At 33.7% G+C, this 20,450-nt stretch overlaps 1 protein-coding gene across 1 annotated transcript in view; it reads left to right on the top strand.

Annotated features, from left to right (window-relative positions):
• Nucleotides 1-20,450, top strand: part of LOC145296845 (G-protein coupled receptor 157-like) — a 375,495-nt gene that overhangs the window by 184,826 nt on the left and 170,219 nt on the right. The window lies entirely within an intron of this gene.

Genomic DNA, 20,450 nt, shown 5'->3' on the forward strand with positions numbered 1-20,450 from the left:
GTTTAGAAAACACCCTATCTTAGTCACAAATTCAGCTCCCCAAAAGCTTCAATATAACTCCCTCTCATATTACGGCAACTTCCATTCTCCCCATCAACCTCATGTCCTATCCCTCATCCATCTCCATTCCATGTTCATATTCTCCCTACTTATTTTCTTTTTATGTAAATTTTCACTTATTTCTATTCATAAAATTAAAATAAATATGTTTTTATATTTTTATGCTTATTTTCATGTTTGTTTTAATATTTTATTTTACATTTCCTTCTTAATGTATCCCAAACTATAGTTCGCATTTCCCTATATCTGTAACTCCTTTCTTATCTTCCGATAAGAAGCATTAGGCTTCGAAATGCGTAAGTATAAAGAGCATTCATAACCCCTCTTCCCATTGATCATTTTCCTTAGTGAACTGACAAATATTCACCTATATTTATTTTAAGTTGTCTATAATATATATGTGTGTGTTGATAGGGTATGGCATAAATTACAAGATCTCCAGCTACGGTATAGCTGGAAATGTCTTCTCAATTATTAAATCATTTCATTCTGATAGGTTTATAAGAGTAATAATTGTTGGGTAGAAATCAGAAGCTCACAGTATTAATGCTGGAGTCCCTCAGGGGTCCATCCTGGGCCCAAGTCTCTTCCTGATCTACATTAATGATCTTTCAAGTCACATCCTTACAACATTCACAGACATTTATGCTGATGACACTACTATCTATGGTACACATCTAAGACCATAAACGACCAAGTTCTCTTCGATTCTCTCTCCTCTGATCTTGAGCATGTGGTACAATGGGGAAAGAGGTGGCTTGTTACTTTTAATGCATCTAAAACCAATTTTATTCTTACATCATCAACGCTCTGATCTCCATCTGGCATCAATTGAAATGAATGACTCTCGTCTTGGGGAGGCCTCATGTTTTGACAATCTTCACTGATCTGAAATGGAATACGTACATCAAATCTGTTGCCAAGGCCGCTGGAAAAATGATGGGATCCTTCTATCGACCCAGTAGATATCTCACTGCTGATGCAATTCTCTATCTATATAAGAGCCAGGTACTTCCAAGGATGGAGTACATCTGGGCAGGAGATGCTAGAAATGATTTATCCCGCCTTCAAATTGAGTTCAAAATAGACTTCGGAGCCTTGTGGGGGATGTTCTTTTCTCTGCAATCTCTTTCTCACAGAGGAGATGTTGCGAGTTTTGCTTTATCGTTATTTTCATGGCAGGTGCTCGACTGAGCTCCAATCTATGGTCTCCCCTCGCCAAACTAACACAAAAAACACCCGACTAGCATAAAACACTATCAATAATTTCCCCCACTCTTTATCTGTGCCTAAACCTAAACATAGATTCCATGAACAAAGCTTTTTTCTTAGAACTGCACGCCTATGGAATTGTCTTTCGTTTTCCTGCTTTCCATCTGACTACAATATGGTTGTCTTCAAGTCTAACGTAAACAAGTTCTTTATGAGCCGTTCCATATAAGTTTACAAATTTACCGAATTTCCATTACTAAGAATTACTATATTGTCCAATTGTCTACTGTACACTCTTTAACCCTTATCATTGAGTGGCCTCTTGGCTTTGATAAGTGGTGATGCCTATGTAAAAAAGAAATATATATGTAATTCTAATTTCCCTCGTGTGTCATCCATAGACTCTTCTATACTTCACCGTTTCTTCATTTTTAGATAAAGTTAGTCAATATCATCTTCAGGTGTAGTACGTTGAATACGTTATGCATAGTCATTAGTTTCCTAATTTCCTAGCCATATTACCCAAACGCTGGAGTTCTTCTTTTGTACAGTCTATGAAGTGTATAGAATATCTTACTAGCGATACTGCCAGGTGTTTATTCCTTTTTACCAGGTATTTGTTACATAGTTTAATTTCTAAGTGTTGCTCTTACTATATATTCTCTTTCGATCTCTTTGTCATTTTTAATGATTTAACGGCAGCCGCCATGTTCGTCAGGTGCCCTTAATCTACTTTCGGTTTCCTTCTGCCGTTTTACACACTTTATTTCTAATAGTGCGCTATTTACCATTCCGAGGATCATGGTTGTATTCAGGAGCAATTTTTCTTAATATTTTTTTCTTGTAAATTGCTACAAGTCATCATATACATTATGTGGTTTTTATTTCATCATTATCAAAATCATCATTTTATTGTTATTTTCTTAACTGTATACTTTTCTGTCATCCAATAAAGCATTAATTTCGTTTAGTCTATGCGTGAATTGTGTTAATTACTTTTAAAATCTCATGATTGTTTGATGCTATTCAACATATAAAAAAAAACAGAATTGTGAATTAAGAAATAAACGATTTCTCTATTTCCTTTTTCTTTTACCAGAAATTTTACTGCTAACCTTCAATAAGTCAACATCGTTTGAATTTATTTTTCGTGTCATAATAAAATATTTTCAATGTTAAGAACAAAACACACACACACACACGCACACACACACCACACCACACCACAAAAGCATTATAGTAGCAGTTTATGATTATTTTCTTGTTTTTATTTCGTTTTTTAATAATTGTATAGGATTGCTGTCTGATTCTTAAAGAAATATTTCATTTATAATGTGCCAGTAGTAACATTCATCGGGCGAGGTTAACCTACGTTAATGATAAAGCAATATCTATCGAAATTACTTAAATTTTTAAACGTTACACACACACACACACACACACGCACACACACATACATACATACATATATATATATATATATATATATATATATATATGGAAATGTTTATCAGTGTGAAAATAAAAGCAAAGCATTATTGGCTACATACGTGCATATATGTTTCTGTTGCGATTTCTTTACGAATGCAATGTCATTAGGTCGGATCTTACAATTAAACTATTAATTCTTTTATAGCAATTTTCTCTGCTGGTTGAAAACAAAAAGGAAATGGAAAATCTCTTAACTCACCGTACTACATTTGCCTGGGCGAAAATTATTTATTTCCAGATTTAAGGAAAGAGATAAGCTCCTCAACATAAGAAAAATGAAACCTCTATTAACTGTGGACACTATAAATCCCACCTCCTTAGCCATTTTGATTTCCTTTCGAAACCATCTTTATCTTGATTGTTATTCTTCATTTCTTCATTCTTACTCTTAATAACTATGTAACCCTCGATATTATGTTCTGATTACTTATAAGTTTATAATGTAGGTTTTGTTGCATACATCTGCCTACCCTATTACTGCCTTCTATTTTACTATCTCTTGCCCCTCTGTTTCCCTTATTTCACCTTTTATCTATTTTATTTGACTGCTATTTACTTTTATAACACCAAGTATATGACCGCTTCTTAGATTTATTATTACCTATTATAATTTAACTCTATCTTGTTTATAATCTTTGAAATATTTTTTGTACTCTTGTTAATTTTCCATTTTTGTTTACCTGTATCTTTATTATTATTATTATTATTATTATTATTATTATTATTATTATTATTATTATTATTATTATTATTATTGACTCACATGGAGCTTTCACACAAGTCAACAAACGATCTGATTGGAAACATGTGGTGTTCTCTGGAAGGTGAGTGACAACAAGTCTCCCCAGACGTCCAGTTCTCTTCACCTCCTTTAGTATGAATAAATTTGCGTCATCGCAACAGCCTCTTACCATTGATTTCTCGCCGGCAGTGGCCATTGGTTTATACTGGAATTTGAGTGGCACTAAGCCTCCCCAAAGTCCCAGTTCTCTTTGCGCTTGTCCAACCAAGGTCTGGCTGGCGCTCTCTCCTCGGTCTTTTAGTTCTTCTTGACCCTTCTCAGCTCTTTGGTGTCATTTTTTTTATTGGGAGGAGCGGTGGTGAAACTATGGGAGGGATGCATGATGGGGGTGTAAAACTTGTAGATATGCAGCTTCGATGTTCTTCATTCCCTGTAACGCTTATTCGTTATAGTGTCTTCTTGTATTATTCTCCGCATTCTAGAGTTTCCCTTAATATTTCAGTCGTTTTCATTATCATTAGTCGTTGTACTTTTGCAGTAATTCCTCTGATTCCAATTTCTGACATTCTTTTTTTCGAAGTTTTTCGGAATTGTTCCTAGTGCTCCTACTATTATCGGTATTATTTTGATTTTCTTCATCATCCAAATCCCTTTTAACTCTCTGGCTAGCTCTGTGTATTTGCTTTGTTTCTCCTTTTCTTTCATACTCACCCTGTGGTCAGCTGGGACAGCAAAGTCTACGATTTGACAGGATTTTTCTTTCTTGTTAATTATTACGACATCTGCTCTTCTTGCTTGGATAGGTTTGTCCGTCTGTATATCCATGTCCTATAGGATATTGTGGTTCTCGTTTTCGAGTGCTGTTGCGGGTTTATGTTTGTACCATTTGTCTGTACGCTCAAAATGCAGTCGTTTGCACAATTCCCAGTGCACCACCCTCCCCACTTTGTCATGCCTGTTTTTGTATTCCTTTTGGGCCAGTTTGCTGCATTCACTTACGATATGGTTTATCGTTTCGTCTCTTTGTCCACAGACTCTGCATTTGCTGTTTTCTTGTGTTTTATCGATTCTTGCTTTGATATGGTTGGTTCTTATCGAGTTATCTTGTGCTACAGTTATTAGAGATTCAGTTTCTCGGTTTATAGGTCCTTTTCGCATCCATGTCCAGGTGTTTTCGTTATTCTCATCTTTTGTCATTCTTATGAATCTTCCGTGGAGTTGTTTCTCTTCCCACTTCTCTTTTCTCGTTTTGTCATTTGTCTCTCTATTTTCTGCTTTGTTATATTTTCTGTGTCTCTCGCTGCCATAGTAGTAGTAGCAGCAGTAATAGTAGTAGTATAAAAAGCCGTCTCAGTTCTTCACTTATTTATTTTTTTATTTTTTATTTTTTAATATTTCTCTGCACACATATGAGCGGATGTATGAGCATTGGTCCTGCCATGTCTTGTGATATGTATACAAATATTTATATGTGAGCATTATTACAACCCGTTCTTGATAACTTACTATTCCCCACCTCTTAACTCGTTTACTTTTATTGACATCTTAATTTAAACGCTTATACACTTGCTTATAACCTTGCCGTATTGTGTCAACCCCTCCTCCTTTCTTATTGAAATGTAATGTAACTATACTGATCCATTACGTATCCCTAACGCCTTTTGGTTCTTCTCTTTTCCCTTTTTTCTTGTCCTTTCCTTTTCTTCTTTCTTTCTTCTATCCCCTTTTTCTCTTTCTTATTAAGTTTTGGCATCCCTTTTCCCTACACCGCCATCTATTTTTAAGTCACTTGGTATAACCCCTCCCACTCCAAGTTAGGTCCTTTTTAATGGAGTCAGAGATGGCTTCGTTGCCGGGTTCGAATCTATCGACCAACGTTAATCGATGATGCCTGAAAGGATGTAACACTAGTGTCTGTAGATATTTAATAATTAATATAGTAAATAATTATGTTAGCCTCTTTTAAGAAACTCGGTTCTCATCATTGAACACTTTCAGTTGAAATAAAGTCAGTCACTCTAACTTGCATGTACAGATCATCATATAATGATTAGATCACTCTGACAGATGTTAAAAAAAAGGATGAAACACTAGTATTCGTAGGTATTTAATAATTATCATAGTATATATATATATGTATATATATATATGTATATATACATATATATATATATATAGTATTGAGTAAATTGAATTTATATAGTATTGAGTAAAACGATTCATAATTGTGAATTAATATGTGTGTGTGTGTGTGAGAGAGAGCGTAATATTACGATAAATATTAAATTCTTCTTCACATATACATATGTTTGAGTCTTTTTTCCAAGATAATTGCTCTAACGCTCGCACGATCCAAAACCCCGAAAGGACCGGTAGAGCCCCGTGACTAATAAACCACGATGAAGGGATAGATTAAAGATCAGTTTATATCTAAGCGAGCGGGCGCATCTAGAAAGCTGTCATCAACAGTGTTACAGTGTTCAACGAAACGTTACAATTACGTGTATATATTTTACAGATTATATCTATATCTATCTATCTATCTATCTATCTATCTATCTCTCTCTCTCTATATATATATATATATTAAACGAATAAAGAAAAGTTATAAGCTTTTATACTTTTCGTATTCTTTTTTATACATTTCCATTCATATATATATATATATATATATATACATATATATATATATATATATATATATATATATATATATATATATTACACAGTGATCACCACTTATCAAGGCCCGGAAGTCACTCAGGGATAAGGGTTATTGCAAGTGCATTACGTTAGTGTGGAGATGTTATGAAGTGTTTACTTAAGGGGGCGGTTCATTAGGAATTTGTTAACATTGGACTTGAAGACATCCAAGTTGTAGTCCGGTGGGAAGCAGGCAGAGTGAACAGAGTTCCACAGGTGTGCAGTTATATATATATATATATATATATATATATATATATATATATATATATAGATAGATAGATAGATTACACTGTGGTAGAGCACTCTCCACTTCTAATATTGTTTATATAAACATTAAGATTTCTATTAAACAGCTTGTAGGTTATTTTAACTATATGTTTTATATACGTAATTGATTATATTTAAAAGAGTCTTAAATTAGTTGTATTGATAGAAATTCCAGGTAATAAACATATAATAATAAACACGTAATAGAAAGCGAGGGACGTATATAGGGAGTGACAATTATAGTGAAATAAAATGTCTCTCCTAAATATGATTTTATATCTTTTTCTTGTATACCGGCTGCCTGTAAAGGGGTCGCAAAATTATGAACATAAATTCATATATTTTGATTGTGTTCTAAATGGCTATCTTCAGTTCTTGGCTTCTGAATTTAGATGTACCGAAAGGAGACGTCATTCGAGGTCGGATTTGTTTGATATCAAAGACAGACTTATTCAATTTTTATTTTCATTTTTTATTCATTAAGAACGCAATGACTTGACCTATTTTAAATTCTGTTATATACCATGCTCGTGTACTTTGTAACTTATGCGGCCCTACTTCTGTGCCTCTCCACGAAAATAAAGTTAGGTAAGGGTCGTTTTTAATGTAGGAAAAATCAGACTTCACAATAAGGGGCACTTTGTATTGGAACAAAAATTAAAATTCACCCAGTCTAGAAATAGTTGTCTTAAATAAGAAAGGCAATCAATTCGGAAAATCATGCCATTTCAGCTTGAATTAATTATATCATCAGTTTGGATTTTTAAGTTTAAAATCGGTTTACATTACTCATCCTTTTAGCCCATCTTCGCAAGATCGCACTTTTCAATGAAATCTTTGAGATGCATATATGGCGCCACATCCTCCTTTCGTAGACTTTCTTTTCTCACGGTCTGATTTTCCATTCATAGTTTACACCTTTTAACTTTATCTATAATGCTTCCTGTTCCCCAACTTAATCACCATTATATGCACTAGCCAAGATATAATCTAGTTAAATTTACTCACTTCGAATATGTAACATTAATAACTTTTAATACTTGGTTTTGATAGAAACGATGACTTGTCTCTTTCGCCGTCTCCATTTTCTTATGTGTTACACGTGGATGACCAGTTTTTTTTTTGTTTTCTTTTTTGTTTTTTTTTTTTTACATTGGCACCACCACTTATTAAGGCAAAGAGGCCACTCGTCGAGGATAAGGGTTAAAGGGTGTACAGTAGACAATTGGACAATATAGTAATTCTTAGTAATGGAAATTCGGTAAATTTGTTAACAAGTGGAACGGGTCATCAAGAAATTTTTTACGTTAGACTTGAAGACAACCATATTGTAGTCAGCTGGAAAGCAGGAAAACGGAAGACAATTCCACAGGAATGCAGTTCTAAGAAAGAAGCTTTGTTCATGGAATCTACGTTTAGGTTTAGGCACAGATAAAGAGTGGGGGAAATTATTGATAGTGTTTTCAGCTAGACGAGTGTTTCTTGTGAAAGCTTGGCGAGGAGGGGCATAGATTGAAGCTTAGTCGAACACTTTCCATGAAAATAACGATACATCAGAGACAAACTCATAACATCTCTTCTGTGAGACAGAGGTTGCAGGGAAGAGAAAAGGACATCTCCTACGAGGCTACGAAATCTATTTTGAACTCTATCAAGGAAGGACAAGTCATTTCTAGCAGCTCCTGCCCAGGTGTGGCAACAGTATTCCATCCTTGGACGTACCTGGTTCTTACATAGATAGAGAATTGCATCAGCAGTGAGATATCTACTGGATCGATAGAAGGATCCCATAATTTTTTCCAGCGGCGTTGGCAACAGATTTGATGTACCTGTTCCATTTAAGATCAGAAGCTTGTCAAAACATGAGGTCTCCTCAAGACGAGGTCCATTCATTTCAATTGATGCCAGATGGGGATCAGAGCGTTGATAATGTAAAGAGAGAAGCTTGGTTTTAGATGCATTAAAAGTAACCAGTCACTCTTTTCCCCATTGTACCACATGCTCAAGATCAGAGGAGAGAGAATCGAAGAGAACTTGGTCGTGTATGGTCTTAGATGTGCTACCATAGATGGTAGTGTCATCAGCATAAATGTCTACAAATGATGTAAGGATTTGATGTGGAAGATCATTAATGTAGATCAGGAAGAGAGTTAGGCCCAGGATGGACCCCTGAGAGACTCCAGCATTAATACTGTGAGCTTCTGATTTTTGCCCATCAACTACTACTCTTATGAATCTGTCAGAAAGAAATGATTAAATAATTGAGAAGACATTTCCAGCTATACCATAGCTAGAGATCTTGTGAAGTAAACCTTCATGCCATGCTGTATCAAAGGCCTTTGATATGTCAAGAGCAATTGCTCTAGAAAGGTTGCCTCCGTCGAGAGATTCGCTAATCCTATGAGATATAACTGTAAGCACATCTGCTGTAGATCTAGCAGAACGGAAACCATATTGTATGTCACTAAGAAAGTCATTTTTGCTGAGATGATTGATTACTTCTCTATTTAACACAGATTCCAGCAACTTACTCATGACGCACAGAAGTCTTATTGGACTGTACTGAGAGAGGGATGAACGAACACCCGAATTCTTAAATGCAAGGCATACTGATAAGATTTTCCAGGGAGATGGGAAGCAATTCTCATTAAGACAACATTTAAAGAGTTTAGTAAGTATGGGCGCCAGTTCTGGTTGAAGTTTTTTGAGTACTATAATTGGAATAGCGTCAGGGCCGGTTGCTTTACTGGAATCAAGGTTTTTAATTAGCTTGGCAACATCACGTACAGATATATGTATATCACATAGCGTGTTTTCTGATACAGGAGGAAATATTGGGGGTTGGCGGCTTTGATTGCAAAGGGTAGAATTAGCTGCAAAGTTCTTGGCACAGAGTTTGGTTTTGTCTGATGCTACCGTGATTACCTCAGGTTCATTGATGATAGTTGGGATAGAACACACGCTTCAATTCAAGATCCTGTTTGCTATTTGCCAGAAATGGTGGGACCAAGCCGCTGCTCAACTACTTTGGACTTGACGGATTAGGCATACAACTCTCTTGCGTTCTTTATTACTTTCTCACAATGGTTGCTGGCAGTCCTGAAAGCAGCTTTAGTTTCGATACATCTATTACGTTGGAAGCAGTAGAAAAAGTGATTTCTGTGCGCAGTAGCAGCAGCACATTTTGGAGAGAACCATGGCTGGCTGTTAGATTTTTTGCTGGAACATTTTCGAGGGTATGAAACGGTCTATACCTACAATTAACTATTCCGTCAGGTCTGATACTATAGAGGACACATCCTTTTTAAACATGGAATGCAGAGGTAGATCCGATATAAATGTACGGAAGCTATCCCAGTCAGCCATATTGTATCGATATACTGTGCGATGGAGAGGCACGTCTGGGGACTTACTACATTTCATTTGTATCTTAATTGATACAACAGAGTGGTCGGAAGATCCAAGAGGAGACAGAACAGAAACTGAACATAGTTCAGGGTAAGTTGTGTAAAAAAGGTCCAGTAGACTCGCATACTGGCCGTCATTGTCGGGCACACGGGTGGGTTCAAGAACAATCTGAGTGAGGTCATAACCAATGGAGAAATCCTGACAGAACCTCCCCTCATCATCGGTTTTGTTAGGTTGATTATAAAGAACCACGTAAACAACTTGGATGGTTCTGGATTTTTTTTTATCTATTTTGATGAGCAAACCATGGTATTAATATGTGAATATGTGAACGTAATTTAGCTGCTTAAAGAGTTAGTTTTATATAAAAAAATATTTATTCTTTGCATCTTGTATATTGAAGGATTGAAAAGGACGAAATTGGAAGATTACGCGTTTTTGTTACGTCGCGATACGAGAACTGAAGCAATCTAGTCATTTCTTTCCGTTTAACTGAAACAAACCAGACGCGTTATGTTAAGTAACATGTAAATTCCCGTTTCCATGACCGGAAAATTATCATTAGCTAGCATTCACCTAACGCGTCTGATTTGTTTAAAGTAAACGGAAAGGGAGTTCTCACGTGACAGAAACGCGTAATCATCCAATCTTATCTTTTTTTCACCCTTCAATATACAAGATGCAGAGAGTCAGTACTAGTTTCGTTTTTTATAGAATTAACTTTTTAAGAGTGCCAGTTGCATTCTGCTGGTAGTCGGCTTGAATTAAGCGAACAATCCAGCCGTCACATCCCACGAATGTGTACAGCGTATGTTGCAATATCGAGTTTACCGAGAAATATTCAATTGAAACGACAGAAATGAAGTAATTATACTATATATTCAAGATGGCTACTATCAATTATGCAAATAAGACTGATTGATTTGCATATTTTAAAAGTGCATAGTCAGCAACAGAATTCATACGCGTCGAATGTGTCCATAATCAATAGTCCGATTTTTATTATCATCGTTAGTACCAACTATGGTATAGAAAAAGAGAAAAGCACGAATTTCTAACTTTATTTTTCTCCTGGATCCTTTTGGAGAAATATTTTATCAGCTGTGCGATCGATATATACATACAGATTTTTCGGTTATAGTCAAGATTGTCTGCTCCTTTTGACTTTCGGTTTCTACTGTCCGTTTGGATGGATAATAATTCTCAAGCGGACAAGAAGGCCATTCTTAACATGGGACAATGTTTTCACATTTTCTGAGAGAAAGATACTCATTAATTAGAAATGACAATATCTTGATTGTGGCTGCTGTACAATCTGCAGAGCAAGAATCGGAAGTCAAAAAGAACATACAATATTAAAAGCCACTCAAGGATAAGGGTTAATGAATGTAAGGTGGTAGTGTAGTCATTGTTAATGATTGAGTAGAATTTGGATTATTTATGCGGATGGCCCTACAAGAACTTGTTAACATTGGACTTGAAGTCTATCATATTGTAATCGGCCGGAAAGAAGGCCAGTGGAAATAGCATTGCACAGGCGGACAGTTCTAGGAAAGAAGCTTTGTTCATGGAATCAATGTTTAGATTTAGGCACAGATAGAGAGTGTGGGTAATCGTTTATAGTGGTTGTAGCTAGGTGAGCATTTTTTCTGAAAGTTTGGCAAGGGGTGACCATGGATTGGAGCTCAGACGAGCACTTGTTATGAAAATAAAGAGAATGCAGACAGGCTTGCAACGTCTCTCCTGTGGGAAAGAGGTTGCAGGGAAGAGAAAAGGACATCACCTACTAGGTTTTGAACATGGTTTGGAAGATGGTTTTGAACTCTATCAAGGCAAGATAGGACGCGCCGAGCAGCTCCTGCTCAGATGAGGAACAGTATTCCATCTTGGAACGTTCTTGGCTTTTATACAGATAGAGAATTACATCGCCAGTGAGATACCTACCGGAGCGGTAGAATGATCCAACCATTTTTCTGGCGATCTTGGCAACAGATTTGATGTATATGTTTCATTTCAGATGAGGAGTGAAAGTCAATCCCAGAAGCTTGTCAAAACATGGTGCTTTTTCAAGACGAGCGCCATTCATTTCAGTTGGGGTCAGATGGGGGTCAGAGCGATTATAATGATTATGATAGTTTTTAGATGCATTAAAATTAACCAGCCACTTTTTTGTTTAATAATTGAGAGAACATTTTCAGCTATTCCATAGCTGGAAATCTTTATGCCATACCTTATCAAACGCATTGGATATGTCGAGAGGTATTGCTCAAGAAACAAAGCCTCCGTCGATAGATTCACTAATCCTGTGTGATATCACAGTTAGTACACCAGCTGTAGATTTAACAGAACGGAAACCATATTGCATGTCACTGAGTAGGTTATTTCTGCTAAGGTAGTTGATCACTTCTGTATTTATTACAAGTTCCAGAAACTTACTCATGACAGACAGAAGAATTGTTGGTCTGTAGTGAGAAGCAGATGACCGACCTTCGGAATTTTTAAATACGGGAAAGACTGTTTTCTAGGGTGTTGGGGAGCATGTCTCCTTGGCTTTAGTTACATAAGGTCTATTTCGCTGAAAGCAGTGGAAATGGTGGTTTCCGTGCGAAATGCCAGCAGAACATTCTGGAGGCAACCACGGCTGGCTAATAGGCTTTTGTTGGAGTTTCTTGGAGGTTTTCTGAATTTAATCTGTCTTGAAGACTATTTTCAAACCTGTTCTGTCAGAATCACGAGTTGTCGAGGCTAAAAGCTATTCGAGGATAATGGTTAATGAGATGATTAGATTGTCAGTTGAATGATGAAGAATATTATGATAGAATTGAAAATGATGGATAGGATGAAGAAGATTTCATTTCTTATGAGTACAGTTTATGTCAAGTACTTGATACAATTAAATTTACAAACGACCATATTCATAAGAGTATGGCCGTTTGTAAATTTAATTGTATCAAATACTTGACAGGAGAAATATGACTAGGCTCGAAATATTATGATCTATATTTGATGGTGGCTTAAGTGATTGTGAAACAAATTTTAGTCTTCTAAGCAAGAAATCTCAAATCTTTTCATCTCGTTTACACAAAAGGAAATTCAAATACGAGTAAATTAGACGAAGTAGAATTCATGTTATTCAACTCTTACTAATTCCACCAGTCAGGTTATTAGTTGCAAAATTAATATTTCCCATCTTGGTTCTAACAACATATGTACGGCACCATTGGTCGATATCGACTGCTACCTAACCGTAATTGTTTCAACCATAACATTAATCTTAAACGTGGTCTAGCGAAATTTATCGGAGCTGATGCCATCCCCATTGAATTGATTTATGTAACACGATCGAGATACACGATACAAATTGATTTATGTAACACGATCGAGATACACGATACAAATTGATTTATGTAACACGATCGAGATACACGATACAAATTGATTTATGTAACACGATCGAGATACACGATACAAATAAAAGAAAGCATTTCAAAAATGATTCCCTATTTACTACCTTCCCACGAAGACAAAGTTAAACAAAATGTTGATATTTATGTGGGATGTATCTAGCTCTCCCACAAAAGGGCCATTATGGATTGGACAAAATTTAAATTGCTCCAGTCAAGAAGGATTTCTCCGGCCGAAGAGAAAACAGATACTACACTTTGTAATATTTATTTGCACAAACTATAAAATATTTAACTGCCAACCTTTGAAGAAATTAGGCACAAGGCCATTCAAAAGTGTGAGAAAGTGGTTGTTGTTGGTCATTCCTTGTCGCTATCACTAGAAAATGTTTTCCAGATTTGATTTAAACCGAAAACAAGCTAATCTCTAAGTGGAAGTAAACATAGGAAATTGTTAATCGTTAGCGTAGGTATGCGCGATCCGAGTGCATTTTATCCCGAGGATTACTAATCTTTTAAGTAGGGATTCTTCTTGTTCTTTTTTTAGTTTGAGTGTGTTGACTTTCTTTGTCTCTCACCTGTACTAAGTGTGTTCTTTTGTCTTTTTCTCTTTTTATTGTTTGATTTCCTCCGTTTTCTGTCTTTTTCGGTTAGTCCCAATCTTCGGTAAGTGTTTCACGTGATGCTAATCAGATTAGAGAAGCCATCTTCGAAGAAAAGTCTTTTACTGATTGCTGATAGAAGAACTTCTTAAAAACAAAAAAACAAAAACAAACAAAAAACAATTATTTTGGCGTTACCGGTTCTAGTATTTCTTTGTAGCAGCCTAAGTGCTCAGCAGCAAATGATCGATTATTCAGTATAGGCAACGTAGGTAAAATGTGTACGAAAAAAAAATTGGAAGAGACCATTTTCCCTTGTTTGAAGAAATCCAGTTAGTATTCGGCATTGACGTTTGTTGCATCATTTTCGGTGCTACCCCCGAGAAGATTTTTGAAATTAGATCAACTTTAAAAGGCATTTTGAGATCATATAAAATCGATACTTGGACACATCTAGTACGAAAAACATTAATAATAACAAAAACAACAGCAGCAGTAGCAGCAATAATAATAATAATAATAATAATAATAATAATATCGATACAACAATAATAAAAAAACAACAGCAGCAGCAATAATTATCTATATATTAATACGATAGCGCGTGTATTATTATTATTATTATTATTATTATTATTATTATTATTATTATTATTATTGCTGTTGTTGCTGTTGTTGTTGTTGTTTTTTGTGTGTCACGCTTTCCGGCAAATTTCATTGGTTAAGATTTAAGAACACACACACTATCGTATTAATATATAAATGTGAATTAATGGATTTAGTAAGTGTTTTATGAGATCCCAGGCATTCTTCTTTCCGAGTAGGGTAGGGGGATGATAGTCTGACGTGTTTACTTCCGGTGACGATGTAATTTTCTTCGTTAAAAAATGCATATAATATATTTATGATGTACTACATTGACATAAGATGTCATATTCCAAAAATCATATGGATGTACTGCTGATTCCAAAAATCAAGTAAATGAATCAGTGCACGCTAGGGGCTTATTTTTAGCATTTCAAAAATCACATAAATATATAAAGTAACCCTGAGTTCATATTTTCGTCTTTAATGTCCTCACAGAGGGGGGATTAAATTCACTAAAATGCTGAGACTGATACTACACTCAGAAATTCATGTTGCATAATGGTTGCATAATTCTTAACCGTGTAAATGTTTTTATGTATTAATTTCGAAAACCTGCTGAAAAGTTTATGATCTAAACATTACTTTATTTCAAGTATATTTTTAACAGTGGGGTGAGAGATATGAAGGCAGTACCGGAAATGGCTGAAACTGTTTACACATTAACAATTACTTTATTTTATGTATATTTTTTAACAGTGGGATATGAAGTTAGTCCCGGAAATGGCTGCAACGATTTATGTTTAAGACACAACTTTATTTAATGTATATTTTAACAGTAGGTGGGGTGACAAGACGTCAGTCTCGGAAATGGCTGAAACAGTTTACAATTTAAACATTACCTTATTCCATGTATATTTTTAACATGCGGTGAGGATATGAAGTCAGTCCGGAAATGGCTGTAACAGTTTACGATTAGACATTACATTATTTCATGTATATTTTAAACAATGGGTTGGGGGATAAAAAGTAATTGCCGGAAATGGCTGAAACAGTTTACAATTTAAACATTACTTTATTTCATGTATATTTTTAACAGTAGGGTGGCGGATATGAACTCAGTTCCAGGATTGGATGAGAGAGGTGCAAATATATACAAGCAGAATACCCAGCGTCGCCCAGGATTGAATGAGATAGAAGATATATACTAGCAGAATATGCGGTGTCACTGAGGTTTGGATAAGAGAGGTGGAACATATATACTATGAGAATACCAGGAATTGATCGATGTGTTTGTAATGAAATAATCATCCCAGGCAATATATCAAAGTTATTATTTAGTAAGGTTGGGCGATGATGTACATTAAAATTATGAAAAATGATTGTCGAAATTAGTAACATATACAAGAATTATGAAACATGATGAAATGCGAGTTAATTGGTTGGTGTGTTTGTAATGAAATAATCAGCCAAAATATATCAAAGTTATCATTTTAATAAGAAGTGGTGATATGTGAGTTTAAATAAGAAAGTAACTATTGTCGAAATTAGTAACATACGCAAGAATTGTGAAAAATGATAAAATGTGAGTGTGTTTGTGATGAAATAATAATCTCATATAATATATCAAAGTTATTATATTTGTAATTATTGTTTTGAGCGATAATATGGGTCAAAATTATGATAAATGATTGTCGAAATTAGTACCATATCCAAAGATTTTCAAAATGATGAAATGTGAGTTAATTGATTGGTGTGTTTGTAATGAAATAATTTGCCCAAATAATGTATCCAAGGTTTTACTTTAGAAAGTGGAAGGCCGATAATGTTGGTTTAAATTACGAAAAATGTATGTCAAAATTAGTAACATATCCAAAAATTATGAAAACTGATGAAATGTGAGTTAATTGATTGGTGTGTTTGTAATGATCTAATCAGCCCAGGAAATATATCAAAGTTATTATTTTAGTAAAGGGAGGCGGTAATGTGGGTTAAAATTATATAAAATGATCGTCGAAATTAGTAACATATCCAAGAATTATCTAAAATAATGAAATAGGAGTTAATTCATTGGTCTGTTTGTAATGAAATAATCATCCCAGACAATATATCAAAGTTAATATTTTAGTAAGACAAGGGCGATAATGTGAGTTTAAGTTATGAAAAATAATTGTCTAAATTAATCACATATCCAAGAATTCTGAAAAAAAGATGAAATTTTAGTAAATTGATTGATGTGTTTGTAATTAAATAATCACCCCAGGAAATATATCAAAGTTTTTATTATAGTAAGGGGGAGGCAATGAGGTGGGTCAAAATTGTGAAAAATGATTTTCGAAATTAGTGATATATTCAAGACTTATGAAAAATGATGAAATGTGAGTTATTTGATTGGTGTGTTTGTTATTAAATATTCAGCCCAGACAATATGTCCAAGTTATTATTTTAGTAAGGGGGGTATAATATGGTTTAAATTATGAAAAATGATTGTCGAAATTAGTAACATATCCAAGAATTATGAAAAATGATGAAATGTGAGTTAATTCATCGGTGTGTTTGTAATGAATTAATCATCCCAGACAATATATCAAGATCATTTTTTGTAATGGGAGGGGGGTGTTAATGTGGGTTTAAATAAGAAAAATATTGTCTAAATTAGTAACATATCCAAGAATTACGAAAAATGATTAACTATGAGTTAGTGGATTAGTGTTTTTGTAATGAAATAATCAACCCAAACAAATATCGAAGTTTTTATTTTATTTAGGGGAGGGAAATAATGTTGGTTTAAATTATGATAAATGATTGTCGAAATTAGTTCCATATCCAGGAATTATGAAAAATGATGAAATGTGAGTTAATTGATTGGTGCGTTTGTAATGATCTAATCAGCCCAGGAAATATATCAAAGTTATTATTTTTGTAAGGTTGGGCGATAGTGTGAGTTAAAATTATGAAAAATAACTGTCGAAATTAGTAACATATCCAAGACTTATGAAAAATGATGATTGAGTGATGTGTTTGTAAGAAAAATAATCAGCCGAGACAATATATAAAAATTATTATTTTAGTAAGGAGGGTGCAAAAATGTGGGTAAAAATTATAAAAAATAATTGTCGAAATTGGTAACATATTCAAGAATTATGTAAAATGATGAAATGTGAGTTAATTGATTTGTGTGTTTGTAATGAAATGATCACCCCAGGCAATATATCAAAGATATTATTTCCGTAAGGGGGGGCGATACAGTTGTAACAAAATGGCTAGAATAATATGATGGTGTCTTTATTCATGCTGAATGCCCACAGAATGCCCAGCAGCAATATATTATATATGAAAGATGCTGCTGTGGAATTTCCGCAGGTCCTGCTAGTAATAATAATAATAATATTGATACAACAATAATAACAAAAGCAATAACAGCAGCAGTAGTAGCAGAAATAATAATGATAATAATAATAATAATAATAATAATAATAACAACAATGATAATAATAATAATGCAATAACAAAAACAACAACAGCAGCAGAAACAGTAATAATAATAATAATAATATCGATACAACAATAATAATAAAAATAATAATAATAACAATAACAATAATGATAACAATAACAATAATAATAATATTAATAATAATATTAATAATATTTATACAACAACAATAACAAAAACAACAACAGCAGCAGCAGCAATAATAATAATAATAATAATAATAATAATAATAATACAAAAATTAGCTGGATCGTTTTACATTGTTTACAGAAATCCAGTTAATATTCAACGTTGGCGTTCATTGCATCTATTTTTAGTGTTATTCCCGAGATTTTAAAATTAGATCAATTTTAAGACTATATAAAATCGATACTTGGAAACATTTTACTTCCACGTGTTAAAATTTAATATGAAAATAACAAACATCAAATGAATGGCTTCACTCATTCTGTCTTGTTGCAGAAATATTTGAATAAATTTCTGCGAAATCCGTTGTGATGTTGAGCAGAAGTCAATGATGTCAAAAAAGACGAATCAGGATCGATCCTTGTTTGGGATGTTACGAAACCAATTGATGACAGTTGTAGTGCATCCATTATTTTCTAGTTTTTTTTTTTCTAGGATTTTTTTCTAGGATTTTTTTTTTTTCGATCGCCAATCTGATTGAGTTATCGAGTCTTGTTGCTTATATTTTATTTGGTGTCTTTTATGTATCCTTGTTTTATCACTAATTTTCAGTTTATCCGTAATTTGTTCATCACATTTTATTGCTTTTGGGTGATTAATGGTGGCTGTGTTGAGTTTTATAGTTTTTCTTTACTTTTTTTTACTCAATCATATGTTTGATTAATCCATCTTAATTAGATTTTTCTCGGATTTGAGAATACTCTTGGTGTTAGAAGTCGCGCTAATGTATTTTTTTAACAAACGCGGTGATTAAATCCAATGGGTCATTATTCTCAGACCCTCGGATAGTTGCTATATTACATTTTATAAGCTTATCCGATGACAAGGTGTGCGTTGCTTATTTGTGAGTATAAGTAAGAATCGAGGAATAGTTTATAAAAATAAGTTGATTTTATTTAACTTTTAACTATTGGAAATATTTATACCAATGCATTTCATTTGTCTGTCTATCTATCTATCTCTCTATCTATATGTATGTATGTATGCATATATATATATATATATATATATATATATATATATATATATATATATATATATATATATATATATCAGTCCACCGACATAAATTAAAGACGCTTACTTTTTTTTTTTTTAAATAAAAAGTTTTGTTGAGACAGACACTTTTGGAATAGTAACTGACGATGATATAAACAAATTCACACAATTTTTTCACAAATAAACACAGCGACGGATATATATATATATATATATATATATATATATATATATTAATATATATATATATATATTAACATTTAATTATGTATATATGCAGTTTAAATATATTTTGAAGCATGATAAATTAAAAAAACAAAAAAGACTGAAATGGCTAGCTAAATCTATCACTTATTTTATCTAGCCACGGTAGACGAACGTAAATATCACCTTTGTCAACAGATGCTTTTTTAATTTTATAAAAGTTAAACATTTTATTCTTTTATTGTAGATTCAACAATGTCTGCAGGCTAACCATTAGTTATAAATTTAATTGTATTATTTTAGCAACCCCCGAAATATTTAAACATTATTTATTTCCCTGTATTAAATGAACATATAAATATGTATTCTAATTGCTTCTTTATTTTACACATGTACATATTAGAATTTTATATACATATATATATATATATATATATATATATATATATATATATATATATATATATATATATATATATATATATTATGCAGAGTGTCCAAAAAGTCATTGAAGGGTTAAAAGTCTTTATCATTTTACCATTAATGATTTTTTTTTTCATTATTTCAGACTAGCGGGGGTACCCGGCGTTGCCCGAGTATTTGTAGGTGTGTGTGTGGTGTTAAACAAAAAAGGACCCGGGGGGTAGGATCGAACCTGAAGCCCTGAGGCGAAGTTTGAAAATAAAATCGGCCAGCCAGAATGAGTTAGTGAAAGATGTTTGAATTTATTTAAGAACAAAATTGACAGGTGCGCGCCCGGAAGTCGTCGAGCGTGACGACGACGACGACGACGACAACGACGACGTCAATGACCAGGTTTGTTTGTTATATGCGAAGTAAAAAAAGAAAACAACGTTAAAACTTAAGCGGGAAAGAAACACAAAAAAACCTAACGTAAGGCAAACGAACGATGAAAACAGAAAAAAGAACACGTGAAAAATGGCTTAAATAAGCCTGTTTCGATATTAAAATTTAAAAAAATTTGTGGGTACCCAGGTTTTTTGGGGTGTGTGGTCGGGGGTGGATAAGCGAAGTAAAAAAAAACAAAACAGAAAAACGAACGTTACGTGAAAAATGGCTTAAATGAC

The sequence above is a fragment of the Euprymna scolopes genome, chromosome 17 (assembly GCF_053919585.1).
Source record: "Euprymna scolopes isolate OS-2025 chromosome 17, ASM5391958v1, whole genome shotgun sequence".
NCBI classification, from domain to species: Eukaryota; Metazoa; Mollusca; class Cephalopoda; order Sepiida; family Sepiolidae; genus Euprymna; species Euprymna scolopes.